This window comes from Anser anser (genome assembly GCF_964211835.1).
Source record: "Anser anser genome assembly, contig: HAP1_SCAFFOLD_213, whole genome shotgun sequence".
NCBI classification, from domain to species: domain Eukaryota; kingdom Metazoa; phylum Chordata; class Aves; order Anseriformes; family Anatidae; genus Anser; species Anser anser.
In genome coordinates this window covers 2,797-18,523 of record NW_028153731.1, presented here as the reverse complement: position 1 = coordinate 18,523, position 15,727 = coordinate 2,797, and positions in this window count along the sequence as shown.

Sequence of the window (15,727 nt, the reverse complement as noted above, 5' to 3'; positions counted from 1 at the left end):
ACAAGGTCAAAATAGGGATTTTCTGCCCTCTTTTCAATTGCCTACTCTACTGGACAGGAGGGGAAGCAGGAAGAAGTGGAAGAGGAGCTGTGAGTTTGAGCACATTGCTGAGACTCCTGAACTGTAACTCTGAGGATCAGTATGTTTGTGAGCTGCCCCAAATGTACCTTCAGCCTCTCCTCTTCATATTGAAAGCGACAGCATCAACTTTGCTGAACCCAGCAGGGCTTTCTGACAGGTCCTTTTGCACCTGCAAAGATGCACATGCACCTAGGCAGTCTCTTGCATACAGGCAGGTTTCTGAAGGGCAACGATTACTGCACACAGATTTGGTTGAGGCTGTGAGCAGAAACAGGAATAAGACATGAGACAGGGAAACAACTCCCAGAAATAAAACCTTCAGGCATCAGGGATATGATCAAGGAATGAGGGGAAAGTTAATCAGAAATCTTGTCAGAGGGAGAATTCATCAGAAAACTCCATATTTTTTCCATTCAGTGCAGACCCCTTCCTCTGAACATGCCCCCTTGCCTCCTCTCCCACCCAGAAAACCCTCTGCCCTCACGCCCATGGGTCCAAGGCATGGGGCATGTCTTCTGCAGCCAGAGCTCCAGCAGAGCAGAGGTGCATCTCTCCAGCCATGCGCCCATTTCCACCTGTGCTGCAACTGCAGAGGGGGTCAGCTGCCTGGGGGTCGTGGGCAATGCAGTTTTTGAGGCTGGGGATGTTAGCGTTCATGAAGACACATAATCCACAAAGTGATTATATGAAGGTGCTTTATTAGGCGCCGGAAGTTAGGGGCATGCCTGCCCAAATCTAACTTCGTCTGATTTGTTCTCTTAGTTCTCTTTTATCCCCTAAGATATTACATATGCATTAGGTTTCACAACTCATCTATGCATATTCATTTCCTAGCTCCGCCTAGCCTTGCTTCGTATGCTAGTTATCTTATCAGTCCTTCTGCGCTTGCGTATTACTCTCTGGTGGTCGTCCGGGTGGTCGTCGGGATGAAGTAAGATGTCTTCATCAGAGTTGAACTTTTTAACCTTTCCTTTTCACGCATGCTCTCTGAGCCCTCGGTCTCAGTCCAAACCGCAAGGTTGGTTTGATCCAGTTCCCAGGGTCCAAGAGGCCCCAGTTATCCAGATGTCTTGCAAACTGAGCGTTCTTTTAATCCTCCTTACTCCTCAGCATGAATTGGTGCATTCTCATGTTACCCTTGCACATATATTTTGTATCTTCCAAGCGCAGCCTCGGAACAGTACATCGCAAATGTAACATATTAAACAATATTGTATTATTTCTTCTTCTATTACTAACATTTCCCCCCTTTGAAAGCATTTCACTCCTTTCGAGGAGGGCAAATGCTTTCACTAACTAACTAAAATATTTTACACTCAGTGCTCACCAATAATATAATCACGGAAAATTACATCATTAAGAATCAAGGAAATTACAAAGATTAGGATTGTCACAACATTTCATAAGTCCACCACTTCTGCTTTATGTTACGTTCACCCTTCTGGTTGGGTTCACTTGATCTGAAACTGATCTTGTCTATTCGGTTTTCATTCCATTTCACCTCCTGGGTTCCTCAGATTCTTTCTCTGAAATCCAAAGTTGTTAGATGCCGGTGGAGGATATTGAGGATGTGGTTCCATTTGCCGAGCAATAGTTTGCATCACTGTCCGGTTCCAGGTTGTCTTCCTTAGAACCAGACTTTTCAGCATTATAAATGTTAACCAAATTAGTACCCCTACAATCACCAATATAATTATTGTCTCCAGTAAGGACTTAACCCAATTACTAATATTCCATCCACTAAAAATGTTATCCAACCAGCTTGTTGTCATATCTTTCTCTTCCTGTTCTGCATCTTGTTCCACTCGAGCCAGTTGTTCTATGTCATGTTCTACATCAATAGTCACATTTGGAATGTGGATGCAGCAATGATCAATACGATCTTTTAGAAATCCACATACTCCATGTTCCTTTAATAACAGTGTATCTAATGCTAATCGATTCTGTAGCACCATTTTAGCTGTAGCTTGTAGTTGGATATTAAGGTCTCTAAAGCCTTCTTTCGTGGCTCTCGTGCGCCTACTCACTTGTCCTGTAAGTTTATAAATCATTTCCCTATTTCGATAAGTAGCTACCTTTGCAAATAGAGATTCTAATGCCCAATTGAATTTTACTCCATCCGAGGGTTCATGCCATATATCTTCATCTGCCCCTTCTTCTAAACTTCTTTTTGCCCTACTAATTTGTAGGGTTTCCAACTTTCCCTTAAAAGGAGACTTTTTCCATATTGGACGCAGTGTGGGGAGGGAGTCCTAGAGTTATTTCTTTTACTTCCCCATCTATCGGTGGGTGTGTAGTCCAAGTTCCATTACTGGCTGCCCATACAAATTGTCCTGGACTTTGTATGGTACTATAGCTACAATCCACTGCGACTTGACTAGCCTGGCTATTTCTTTCCGAATTGTACTTAATTCCTCGGCAAGCACATCCTGCCCTAAGAGCTATCAATACCGGAAGTAAGTGCTCAACATCTTCATTATTGCTGTCGCAAGTATATTTCTTCTCACAAGTCCACCAAGCTACCTTTGTTGACTCTTGTCTACCACTCCTATCAACCCGGCTTACTGTATAAAACTGATCAGTTCCATTCTGCTTTCCCTGCCATTTAATACACCATGATGTATTCCCTCCATACTGGAATTTCTGCAATAAACTTACTGTCCAATCACTATCCCACCCTTTCATTCCTTTTGGCTTATTTTTCTCTTGACATTCCCAAACAATCTTTTCTCTAACTCCTTCTACTACACGTAGTTCGTCGTAATGACACTGTCCCACATTCTTAAATCTGCCTATCGTTATGAAATGATAGTTCTTCTTTTCACATTCAGACCTCGATGTTGGGGGGCTCAGTTTCCTGTAGTATTGTGTAACATTTATCCTCTCTAAAACTTTCACTTCTTTACATTGAATTGTTTCATTTCCTTTTACTTGGGGCAGTGGGAGGTGGTTATACCCCACTCAAGCGGGTCCCCTGTTGCTTTTGGAATGGGCATACAAGCAGTAATTCTATCAGTTCCTTTCATTATGGCAAAATCTTTAATCAATCCTACCAGTAAATTCTCTGATGGTTGCCTGTGTGGGATCTGTACCACTTGTGTCCATGGCACCTGGCCCTCTCTTTTTCTTCTAGATCCTTTTCAGTGGGCTACCAATATTCCTTTATCCAATTTCAGATATACCAATATTTCTCTTATCCCGTAATCTGTGCTATTTTCACGTGTTACCATGCACCGGTAGTTTCCTTTGTTGACTTTAGTAACACTAAACAGGGTTCAGGTGGTAGCTCCTCTCAGTTGTTGGCCCAATTCTATGGGTTTACTTACGTACGCCTTCCCCTTCCATCCAGCCTTCAGTCCTGTATTGTCCCTGGTTGTGTCTACGTATATTTCCTGGCTCTGTCTGGAGTCATTTATTTTTCCCCACACCACCTGTAGAGAGCTAATTGTTATTGGTTTATCGTTGTGCATTCCACATTCCAAAGTAACATTTTCTCCTCTGAATATTTCCTCTTTCTTATATTTTTCTGGTATTTCTAGGAACTCAATTACAAGGTATTTACACAAAACAATTACTGTTATCGATACTGTTGTTAAGAACCCCAACATCGTATGGTTATACGCGCCTCATCTGTAGTTTTGTATCTCCGATTGCTCGCACTGACCAAAATTCGGGAACCTTTTTCACCCGAGTATAATGAATCCAAGCATCCACCCCTTCTACCTTTACAGCTGTAAAAGTAGTCAATAATACTTGATAAGGTCCGGCCCACCGTTCTCTCAGGGGTTCTTCATTCCAGTTTTTAATGTACACTCGGTCACCTGGCTGAATGTCGTGGATAGGATTTTCCAGTGCCAACGGTCGCTTCCACACCAGAACACTTTGAAGTTGAGCTAAAGTTTTACCAAGAGACAATACATAATTATAAACATCCTGGTTCCCTGTTATATGCATGTTAGGATTTGGTTCTGGGGATTCATAAGGCTTTCCATACATTATCTCGTATGGGCTTACTGACATTCCACTCCTTGGCTTTATCCTTATTCTCAGTAAAGCTATAGGGAAAGCTTGTGGCCATTGTATTTTGGCTTCCTGGCAGATTTTACTGATCTGTCCCTTTAGAGTTTGGTTCATCCTTTCTACCTGTCCCCTAGATTGGGGTCTCCATGCAGTATGTAAATTCCAAGAAATTCCTAATAGTCGACTTACGTCTTTAACCACAGATGAAACAAAGTGCGGACCCCTATCCGAGGATATTCCTAATGGTACCCCAAACCTCGGAATGATTTCCCGCAGTAACCATTTTACTGTCTCTTTAGCTTGATTGGTGCGACAGGGAAGGGCTTCCGGCCATCCGGAAAAGGTGTCAACCCCTACTAACAAATACCTATATCCCCCGGTCCTAGGTAACTCTACAAAATCAACTTGCCAGTAATCTCCTGGTTCTATTCCTACTCTAACTCTTCCCATTTCAGCATGTTTTCTTGCTACTGGATTATTTTTCAGACAAATCTCACACTTTGACATTACTGATTTTGCCATTGTTAACATGTGTGTAGAGATGATGCTACGTTTTAAAAATGTTACCATTGCCTCTGCACCCCAGTGACATTCATTATGTCTCATCTGAAGTATTTCTCGCATCACCAAGGGGGGTATTACTACCTGGCCCATAGCAGTTACATACCATCCATCAGAGTTCTTTCGGGCCTTTAGGAGATTTGCTAATTTCTCATCCTCTGGTGAATATCTTGGTTCCTTGGGAAGATTAAGACAAGTGGGGCCTACCTTGAGTGGTACCAAAGCCATTACATTCCACACCTCCCGAGCAATTTGTCGAGCTGCTCGATCTGCCAGCCGATTCCCTTCTGATATTTTTGAGGTTCCTCCTTGATGAGCTTTACAGTGCATAATAGCCACTTGGTTTGGTTTTTGTACCGCATTTATCAAATTTAACACCTCCTCTTGATATCTTATATTGGCTCCTTGTGAGGACAACAGCCCTCTTTCTTTCCATAATGCTCCATGAACATGGACTACTCCAAAAGCATACTTTGAATCTGTCCAAATATTTACCATCTTCCCTTTACTCAGTTCCAGTGCTCGAGTCAGGGCTATCAGTTCCGCTCGCTGTGCTGATGTTCCAGGTGGTAAAGGTTTTGCTTCGATCACTGTCTTCAGGGTTGTTACTGCATACCCTGCATATCGTGTTCCGTTCTCCACAAAACTACTACCATCAGTAAGAAGTTCCCAGTCATACCTTTCAAGGGGTACATCCTTCAAATCCTCGCGGCTCGCATGGGTATGTTCAATTATTTCCACACAGTTGTGTTCCAACGGTCCTTCTTCTGGAACAGTTCCTAGAAATACTGCTGAATTTAACAGGTTAGTCGTTTTCAAGGTTACGTCATCTTGTTCAGTTAGTATTGCCTGATATTTCATCATTCGGCTGGGTGATAACCAGTGGCCCCCCTTTTGTTCTAAAACAGTTGTTACCATATGTGGTACAAAAACTTCAATATGTTTTCCCATTTGAAGGCAAATAATTTTCTACTATCTTTATCAAGAGGTATGCAAAAGAAGGCATCCTTTAAATCTATCACAGTAAACCATTTATATATCTCTCTCACAGATGTTAACAATGTGTAAGGATTAGCCACTACCGGGTAAATGTCCGTTGTTATTTCATTTATTGCTCTAAGATCTCGTACCAATCTATATTCGCCATTCCGCTTCTTTACTGGAAAAATTGGAGTATTGTATTCCGATTTACATTCTTCCAAAATCTGATATTTGAGAAATTTGTCAATAATTTTCACTGTCCCCTGCCTAGCTTCTATCTTAAGTGGATATTGTTTGATTCGAACAGGTTTGGCTCTTTCCTATAATTCCACCTTTACCAGTTGTGCCAGTTTCGACTTCCCTGGTACATCTGTTTCCCATACTGTTGGTATAACTGCATTTTCTACTTCTCTTGGAATATTAACAAAGGGTTTATCTTTGATCATTAGGATTTGTCCTACTTTGGACTCAGGTACCTTCATTATTAATTCTCCATCCTCAAAGGTTATTGTTGCATCTAATTTAGCTAATAGATCTCGTCCCAAGAGTGGAATCGGGCATTCTGGTACATACAAAAAATCATAGTTTAGTTCCTTACCCCCAAAACGCAAATCAAGGGGTTGTAAGAATGGCCGTTCCTCCTCCTTCCCTGTGGCTCCAATTATTGTAGTTGTCTTAGTTCCTAATCGTCCTTTTAAACTATTTAACACTGAATATGTTGTTCCTATTACATTTACAGACTAATTAACACAGAGAAAGAAGCTCCTGTAACCAACAACAACAAAAAATTCAAGCCTCTCTCTTCGTTTCCTAGCTTTATTTCAACTAGTGGACCTGCTAGGGTAGATGCCCCAGGTCCCCGTCATTTCTGACTGTTGTAAGTTTATCCTGCAGCCTAAGACAAATTCTTTCTGATATCAGGGGCCGATTGCCCTAGAAAGAGGCTAGCCAATTGCCTCTGTTTGTTTTCTGAAGCCAGGTCCAAATTTTCTGTCTTTTTTTTTTTTCCATTGCATTTCAAAGTTGGTCCAAAAATTCAAAAATTCCATAGGGTTTTCTTTTGGACCTTGTTGGAACAGATTCTCAATTCCTAATTTAAACAGATTTTGGTATTTACATAATTTCCGGGGTGGTAAGGGTCTCAGTGGGGAGGGGGGGGTCGGTCAGGGGAATGCAATGGTTGAAAGTTCCCTGAGCGGTCCCGTTGGCAATCTGAGCTCACACATGAACTCAGGTTGTTTTAAGAGTTAGCTGCTTTTCTGTTTCCATGACAAATCTCTCCCGGACCCATCATGGTCCCTCTGCCCCAGAGGGCTCACACCGTGATTTCGAGATCTCAGCCTCGGGTTGAGGCGGAACTATTAACATTCCTACATCCTCTTCCCCTGCTCATTCAACTTCAAAGAGCTCTGTTAAATACTACATGCCACGCAACCTTTAACACCTTCAACAACCCTTTTAACACTTCCTTTATCTTCCTCCAGCCTGTACTTTTCTAATGCCAACACCAAAGGCTCAGTCAGGGGCCAACTTAATTCCATACCTTTTCCCTCCAAGATGCTGAAACAACATACCAGTATACAACATTTCATCCTATTTTCCTTCTCTCCTCACAAACAACATTAATTGCAAGACACTGTTATAGTCGATTGACCCATAAAGTGGCCATTTAGTTTATATAGTGGCCACCATTGATTGCAATACTTAGTGGAAATCCTCTTGCTTTCCGCGCCCCCCCCACTCCCCGTTCCGACAATATCCTTGCAATGTGCCAATATACACCCAAGGAGGCTTTCTTTAAAACGTCTTTGTTTTGGATATTACCCATTTCCTTGATTTCCCATTCCCTTTTATTTATTTATATTAATTACTGTCCCTTGTTACAATTTCCACGCAAACCTTTTTATTGCAGGTTTTTACTGTGTTTTCCTAATCTTCTCAAATGTCCCAATTCTCTAGGATTAGACTCCACATACAAACTTCACTATTTCAGATTATTAATGAGCCCCGTTCCAATCATAAATCCACAGGACTTCGGAAAAACACCTGAAGCACTCAGCCTTCCGTCTTCTAGACAAACAATACCACCTTTTCCACAAAATTTACATTTCAGCAAGGCCGAATTTCAAGCCGAATGCTAATTTTTCTCATGCACTTTGTTAGTAAGCCTACACAAAACAAGGAATCACTCCTGTGTATCCATCAAGACGGGGGTTTAAAAGGTATTGAGGCCTAAATAAATTCGCTCTCCCCCTTCTTACCAAATTCCCAGGGCTCAAGCCCGAACCACCAAAGAAGTGACTCTCCGTTCTACCGCTTTGATAATCAGTCAGCCCCCCTCCCCTGATACTTGGGAAACCGACCAAACACCACCGCGAATATACCGAAACTTTTAAACTGTTACTTAGATAATGCTCCCACCTTCCTCCTTGTCACACTCAAAACATTTAAGAACGAAATAGGATTACAAGATGCACCGTCGGTCCCGTATATTGGGCACCACCAATCAACATTTGGATAAAACAGCACTTCTTTTCGGTCTGTCATGCCCTTCGTTCGTCTCCGGCCGCTCCCCTCGCGGAGAATACGGAACCGCGGATCGGAACTCCGCACTCGCTTCGCAGCGATGCTGCGTCTCACTCACAACACAATCACGCAATCACACAGAGAGGCCCCTTGCACTCTCGCTCACAAAATAACATTAATTGTAAGATAGCATTGTACTGTAAGGTTCCGTTTTCTGGCCAACTTTCTTGATCTTCTAGTTCATACTGTGGCCACCAAACATTACAGTAATCAACCAGTTTACCCTTTCGTAACTCCTGCCCGAAACACCCCTCCTTCCAGTGTGCTAGTAAACAGCCCAAAGGGGAGGATCGCGGTACTGAAGCATTACCGCCCAGAATACTTTTAAGTTTTTCCATTATCAGCTATAGCTTTTACCGAACCGAACCAGATGCTGAGCCTGCAGCAAAACCAGACCACTGATGCCGAACCTGCAGCGCTTTCGTGACTGTCTGACGGACGGCGCCTAGGCTTACCACGGGAATTCCCTAGCCCAACCGTCCGTGGCTTTCGCCGCGTCTGACCGGCAGGCTCCCAGACCAGATCGGTACCGATTACCAGAAAGCACCTTTTTCTTACCCTTTCAGAGGTACGTTGTGAGCAGCGGGGGTCGGTCGCGGCCGATGGCTCCCCGAGAAACTCCTCGGTGCCGGCTGGAGCGTGATCAGTTCGCGAGCCGCCTCAGCAGTGAACACGAGGTCCCATCTGGGTCGCCAAAATGTTAGCGTTCATGAAAACACATGATCCACAGAGTGATTATATGAAGGTGCTTTATTAGGCGCCGAAAGTTAGGGGCATGCCTGCCCAAATCTAACTTCGTCTGATTTGTTCTCTTAGTTCTCTTTTATCCCCTAAGATATTACATATGCATTAGGTTTCACAACTCATCTATGCATATTCATTTCCTAGCTCCACCTAGCCTCGCTTCGTATGCTAGTTATCTTATCAGTCCTTCTGCGCTTGCGTACTACTCTCTGGTGGTCGTCCGGGTGGTCGTCGGGATGAAGTAAGATGTCTTCATCAGAGTTGAACTTTTTAACCTTTCCTTCTCACGCATGCTCTCTGAGCCCTTGGTCTCAGTCCAAACCGCAAGGTTGGTTTGATCCAGTTCCCAGAGTCCAAGAAGCCCCAGTTATCCAGATGTCTTGCAAATTGAGCATTCTTCTAATCCGCCTTACAACTCATCATGAATCGGTGCATTCTCTCATGTTACCCTTACACATATATTTTGTATCTTCCAAGCGCAGCCTCGGAACAGTACATCGCAAATGTAACATATTAAACAATATTGTATTATTTCTTCTTCTATTACTAACACAGGGAGGTGGGAATGGTTCTCTTCTCCCAAGCCCCACGTGACAAGACAAGAGCAAAAACCCTTAAGTTGCGCCAGGGGAGGTTTAGGTTGGTTATTAGGAAAAATTTCTTCACCAAAAGGGTTGCTCTGGTGGGTTTATGTGGCAAGGTTTTGGTAGCAGGGGGCCATAGGGGTGGCTTCTGTAAGAAGAATCTAGAAGCTGCCCCATGTCAGATAAAGGCCCTGCTGCTGACCAGAGCCGAGCCAATAACCTATGTTGTTTGCACCTCTGTGAGAGCATATTTAAGGAAGTGGGAAAAAAATAACAAAAAAGGCTGCTTCACAGGGAGAGAGAGAGGAGTGAGAAACAGCCTTGCAGGCACTTACATCAGCGAAGAAGGAGGGGGACAGGTGCTCCGGGTGCCAGAGCAGAAGTCCCCTGCAGCATGAGAAGAGGCCCCTGGTGGAGCAGGCTGTCCCCCTGCAGCCCATGGGTCCCACACGGAGCAGATCTCCACGCTGCAGCCCCCCCGTGGAGGAGCCCCCGGTGGAGCAGGTGGATGTGGCCTGGAGGAGGCTGCGGCCCATGGAGAGCCCCCGCAGGAGCAGGCCCCGGGCCGGAGCTGCAGCCCGTGGACAGGAGCCCATGCAGGAGCAGGGGGGCTGGGGGGAGCTGCCGCCCACCCGTGGGGGACCCGTGCTGGAGCAGTTTGCTCCTGGGGGATGGATGGACCCCGTGGTACGGAGCCATGTGGGAGCTGTTCTTGAAGAGCTGCTGCCTGCGGGCAGCCCCCGCAGGCTCAGTTCGGGAAGGACGGCATCCCGTGGGAGGGACCCCACGTGGAGCAGGGGCAGGGGGCTATCTCCCCGTCCTTATCTCAACCCTTGAGCCCTTTGCATCGCATTTGCTCCCCCTTTCTCTTTGAGGAAGGGGAGTGAGAGAGTGGCCGTGGTGGAACTCGGCTGCCCACCCGATTAAAACCACCGCAGCTGCAAAGTACTGGAAAATTTTTCAGAAGAAACAAGGTGTTTAACAAGGAAAAATATAGTTTCCTTTTTAAGGCTTCCTGGATAATTGGGCTTATTTCATATTCCCAACTCGGAGGAAGAGAATTGTTGAGTTCACCTTCTTTTTTCTTACACGGAAATAAAAAGTCAACAGCTCTGGAAGTAAGGGGAACGTATCACAATCAAGCTCCTTTTGTCTGTAATCCTTGCTGAAGGACAAGATTTATCCCACACCTTCCACGGATGTATGGTAGCAGAGAATCATTTTTGAACTACTCTAATTCAAGTCAACTTGGGGATAGTGGCACTTCTCTAATTGTTTCTGAGACATACGCATTAGCAACAGAGAGTGTTCTGTTGTCATTGCAAGGCGCCTACGGTGATGACTTCAGAAACAGAACTGAGTGATGTCACCATGGCAATTTGGGAGCAGCTGCCTCTGTGCAAGTTTAGCTAGGAGGGACAGAGAAGCGTGCTGGATGTGATGAAACCACGTGAGGATTTGTGGATCCCACCTTGAGGTGCACAGAGAGGGCCCATGCCCTTCTGTAAGTGGTTTGATGCTTGGCTGAGGCAAAAAATGTGTTTTTATTGTGAATGCTTCGTTTTAGTATTCTGTAGTTTGTGTAAAGTCCTTTCACAAGCATTACGTTTGGTACTTTTGCTCAGTGATGTAGCTGCACAGAGTGACAGATGCAATGTATGGGTGAGGGCCTCTGCACGTTCTCTTTTTCCTACACACCATCAACAAATAAGGGTGGACAAATAAGAGTGTGCTGTGCTCCTGCCATACGCCTCAAGTACTAAAGCATAAACAAGAGACTTAAAAGTACCCCTGTCACATTAAAATTCAGGACAGCAATGTACTTCATCAAATGGGCTGACCTGTTGAGCGTCTCAGGATGTGGTGTATGAAGATGCACTCCATCTGCTTCCAGATTAGCACTTGCAGTGAGCAAGCTGCCTGACCTTAACATTTTTCATTTCATTTTTCACCTCAGTTTTGCTGGTTCTCCGTGATTCATTCTTGGTCTAGAAAGAAAAAACCAAAAAAAAACAAAAAACAAAAAAGTGAACTCAGATCAAAATAAAAGGATTTCCTTCTCATTAATTACATGTTCTTAACTTGACAGATTTGGTTATTGACTAAGAAGGCAAATATCTGGCCAGATATGGCCAAATATCTGGCCAAATGAAACAAGCAGCTAGCTTGCTGGAGACATTGTCTGGGAAACAGTGAAAACACTTGCAGACAAAAACATATCAAAGGACTAACGCTTTGAGCTTAATTCTAAGCAAACATCATAAACTCAAAACTCTTGTTTGTCTTCCTAACAGGCTGGTATAGTAACATGTCACATTGGATGACTTTGCAGCATAGATGTCAGGAATGCAGCTTGGGATCACCTCCTTCTACTTAGAGTTTAGTTTGAAGGGATGAGCAAGTAATTTTTCCTGGGTTGATGGAAATCTGTTCTAAAGTCTGTTTTCTAACACTCTCATAGATACTTCTCTGTCCATCGCTCTGTCCTGCCAACTCTGCTGTGAGTGTGAAGTTGTGGCAAGAGGGATTTCCTCTTCCTAATTTGGCCTGGTGGACACCAACTTTCCTACTAAATTGCCGATGTTGCTGAGGAGGCAGCAGTATCAAAGCCCTGTTGATGAAGATATAACAAGCTTGGGGAGGCTTTGGCATTTCTGTACAATGCTGCTCCCTGATTGTGACCCAAGACTCAGATTCTGAATGAAGCAAAGCAAGCTAGAAGAAAACTGTATGTCCTGGTAATTTTTTATTTTGTTTTATTTTATATTTTCATTCTTCACCTGTAAGAAAATCTAAATCTTTAAACCATTTGTTTGAAACCACGGTTTTATGGAAATGATTTTGGGTGTGCTCCTTCACCTTCTTTGGAACCTGTTTAACCTCGCTTCACTTATAGGAGACCTATGCTCAAATTTATGCTTACCGTGATAAAGCAGTATCCTTTTGGTATTCTTTTCTTTGATGATTGCACGTGAGGCTGAAAAGAGTTTTCAGTATGATTCTTCTTTTCCTTTGCAGTCTCCAAAACTCTGTATTATAGCTGATCTTCATCTCTGATCTGAAAAGCTTCACAGGCCAGAAGAGAATTGAGATGAAGAAGGAAATAGAGAATGCTGATGAATATTTCCAATTACCACCCGTAAGTTTTGTGAAAGACTCAGGTGCATTTCTGTAGTGGTAGAAAGTTAATAAAATCATGATCGTGCACTTGAAGGCAAGTAATGGTATAAAAATGAAGAATGCAAGGCCCTGGTTAAAGACAATCTTTAGGCTGCTTCCAGATCAACACTTTATTTGCTTATTCCGCAACCTCATCTCCACTTGCTTAGAAGCTGTGAAGATTGGAAGTACACTCAGTGTTTTTCATCCACTCTGTGTAAAATTATAAGAATTTTCACTGGCTATAAAAGCAAAAAAGACAAACAGACCCTCCTCTGGGGCTTCAGAATGCTCCTAAGATCACCCAGACTGGATAAGTAGAGATGCTCCACTATAGGTGCATATAGATGCACTACAGATGCTGGCAGAGATGCTCTAGCGTAGACGTGACGCACTTTGACAGCATCTTTTCTCTGACAGCAACTTACGTCTTGGTTCTTCACATCAAACCAGAGCAGTTTCTTTGCCTTCACAACCTGCAGACTGACCTCTCGTGTGTACCTGTGGTGGATTGAAGGTAATGCTTGTAATGTTTCTAACACACCCTGATGCTGTATTCACTTTAACTTTTAGAAAAGAGAGCAAGAAGCTTCACAGCAGTTTCTTAGGTGCCTGTCTGTCTGTCTATCTATCTGTCAATCTATCTACCTATATGCATATTTATTTAATTATTTATTTACTTATTTAAAGACATCTTTTGTTCACTAACATGAATCCTCTGACTGTTACTAATGTACGGCACATACCGTGACAGTATAATAGTGTATAAATACCCTTCATCTCATCCTTGCTATTGTTACTGTATTTTAAAAATAATTGTGCACATAATTACCCGCTTTTACCCTGTTTTAAAAAAATACCTACTTACTCGATTATAAAATCCTATAAAAAGGGGTGAACTCAAAAGGAAAGAGAAGCCAATTTTCATTACATTTCTAAACTAAACAGCTAATCCTGATAGATTCACTCCCTTTCAAATAGAACACTCAAGAAATAAAACAGTAAAAATTCACATAATACTTCTTTTATAACAAGATTGCATTGCACAATAGTTCTTTGCCTAACCCTGCAGTTACCCCACAGGCACTGCAATTGCTTACTTGGTCTTCTCCTTTACTTGTTTTCAAGGTTTACTTTTCTAACCAATCCTTAATGTTACAACATTGGATTTATTTACCTCCTTCGATATCAAGAGAATAAAGCATTTGCTTCAGAGGACAGCACTTTGATGCTTTATGGGGCTAATGACCAACGTTCTCAAAGCACTTTTCATCCGTGATTTAGATATTTCTCCATCTTTCCGTCTTCCTTTAGAACTCTTAATTGAAGTATTAGGTGAAGAAGAACACTGAAACCAGCTGAAGCCATAGCAGACATAGTAAGGACATGCTTCTGTTAGGAAGTAATTCAGAGTGATTCCATGGTGTATTTTAGACGGATTTACTCTGGTCCTCTGGACTAAGCATCCCCAAGGGCTATTTCAAAGCTCTCTGAATGATCTGTCATTATCTCTTACACTGTAGTCTCCATTAGGAAAGGGTAAACATTCATTGCCCATGTGGAAAGGAACTGCTCAGTTAGTTGTTTCTAACCAAAATCTCTTGACTGTGTTCTATTTACAGAAGCCACTTGGCTAGCCAAGCTAAATCATTGAAAATGGAAGTAGTGGAACTACTTCAAAACCGTGCTTCTGCTTCTAAGCAAAACTGCACTGTAGGTGGGGACACAGCAAGAGGACGTGTCCAAGGCAGGGTGGAATTGAAAGTCACCTGTCTGAGCCACAGAAAGAAGTCAGCGATTCCCAGTTTGAGACTCTTGCTTGACTAGTGACCCAGCAGCTGCAACGCTTATGATTACCGCTGATGGATTCCCATGAATCAGGCAGTGATATAAGCTACGAGAATGACTGAAGTGATTTGAAGTGACGGTTCTCCCTCTTCGGCATTCAAGTTTGTGAAAGAAAGGGGAAGAGAGGAGAAGAAGAGAGGAGAGGAGGAGAAGAGAGGACAAGAGGGGAGGGAAGGGGAGGGAAGGGGAGGGGAGGGGAGGGGAGGGGAGGGCAGGGCAGGGCAGGGGAGGGGAGGGCAGGGGAGGGGAGGGCCGTGTAGGGGAGTATAGGGGAGCGTAGGGGAGAGGAGTGTAGGGAGGGGTAGTATAGGGGAATATAGGGGAGTGTAGGGGAGGGTATTGTAGGGGAGGGGAGTGTAGGGGAGAGGAGTATAGGGGAGGGGAGCGTAGGGGAGTATTGGGGAGTGTAGGGGAGGGGAGTGTAGGGCAGGGGAGTGTAAGGGGGGGGGAGGGGAGGGGAGGGGAGTGTAGGGGAGGGGAGGGGAGGGAAGGGAGGTGGAAGGAATGGGAGGGGCGGGGGGTGCTACCCTAAATAAAATGGCCAAATAAATGACATTTTGGATCTGGAGCCAAATATTTATGTTGCCATTCATTCCACAACCTGATTTATCACTGCAATGTGCGTATTGCACAGTGCCATTAAAGGTTTGGCATGCACAGAGGGGGCTGAGTATTTTCAGAAATAACTTTCCTTAATAACTGAATCAAGACTTCTGCTGTAATGCAAAAGATCAGGCAATTGATTAACATAGGGATGGCAGCTGAGCAGGGGAAACATCTTCAAAACTTCCAAACATTTCCTTTATACAGAACTACAGCTCCTTCTTCTCTGCTCACCGGTTATGAAAGTTTCTCTCACCTGCTTAGTAAGCAGAAGCAGTAAAATGGGATTTAGAGGATCCGGCTAGAGCAGAAGCGCCACTTAGAGGAAGCAATCAATTTATAGGTAGTGCAGTGTTTGAAGAGAGTTTAAGCGGCTTTCCAAGGAACATATACTAGTGCAAAGCAACCGATTTATCTGACTCTCCAATGAAAGAAAAGGAAGTGCAAAGCAGCAAGTGCTTGGGAGAGGGAAAAAGAGGTGCATCTCAGCTGTCTGGGGGGAAGAAGGCAGTCAGCTCTTAACAGATTATTTGCCATCTGATTTGTTTCTCAAAGGCGTA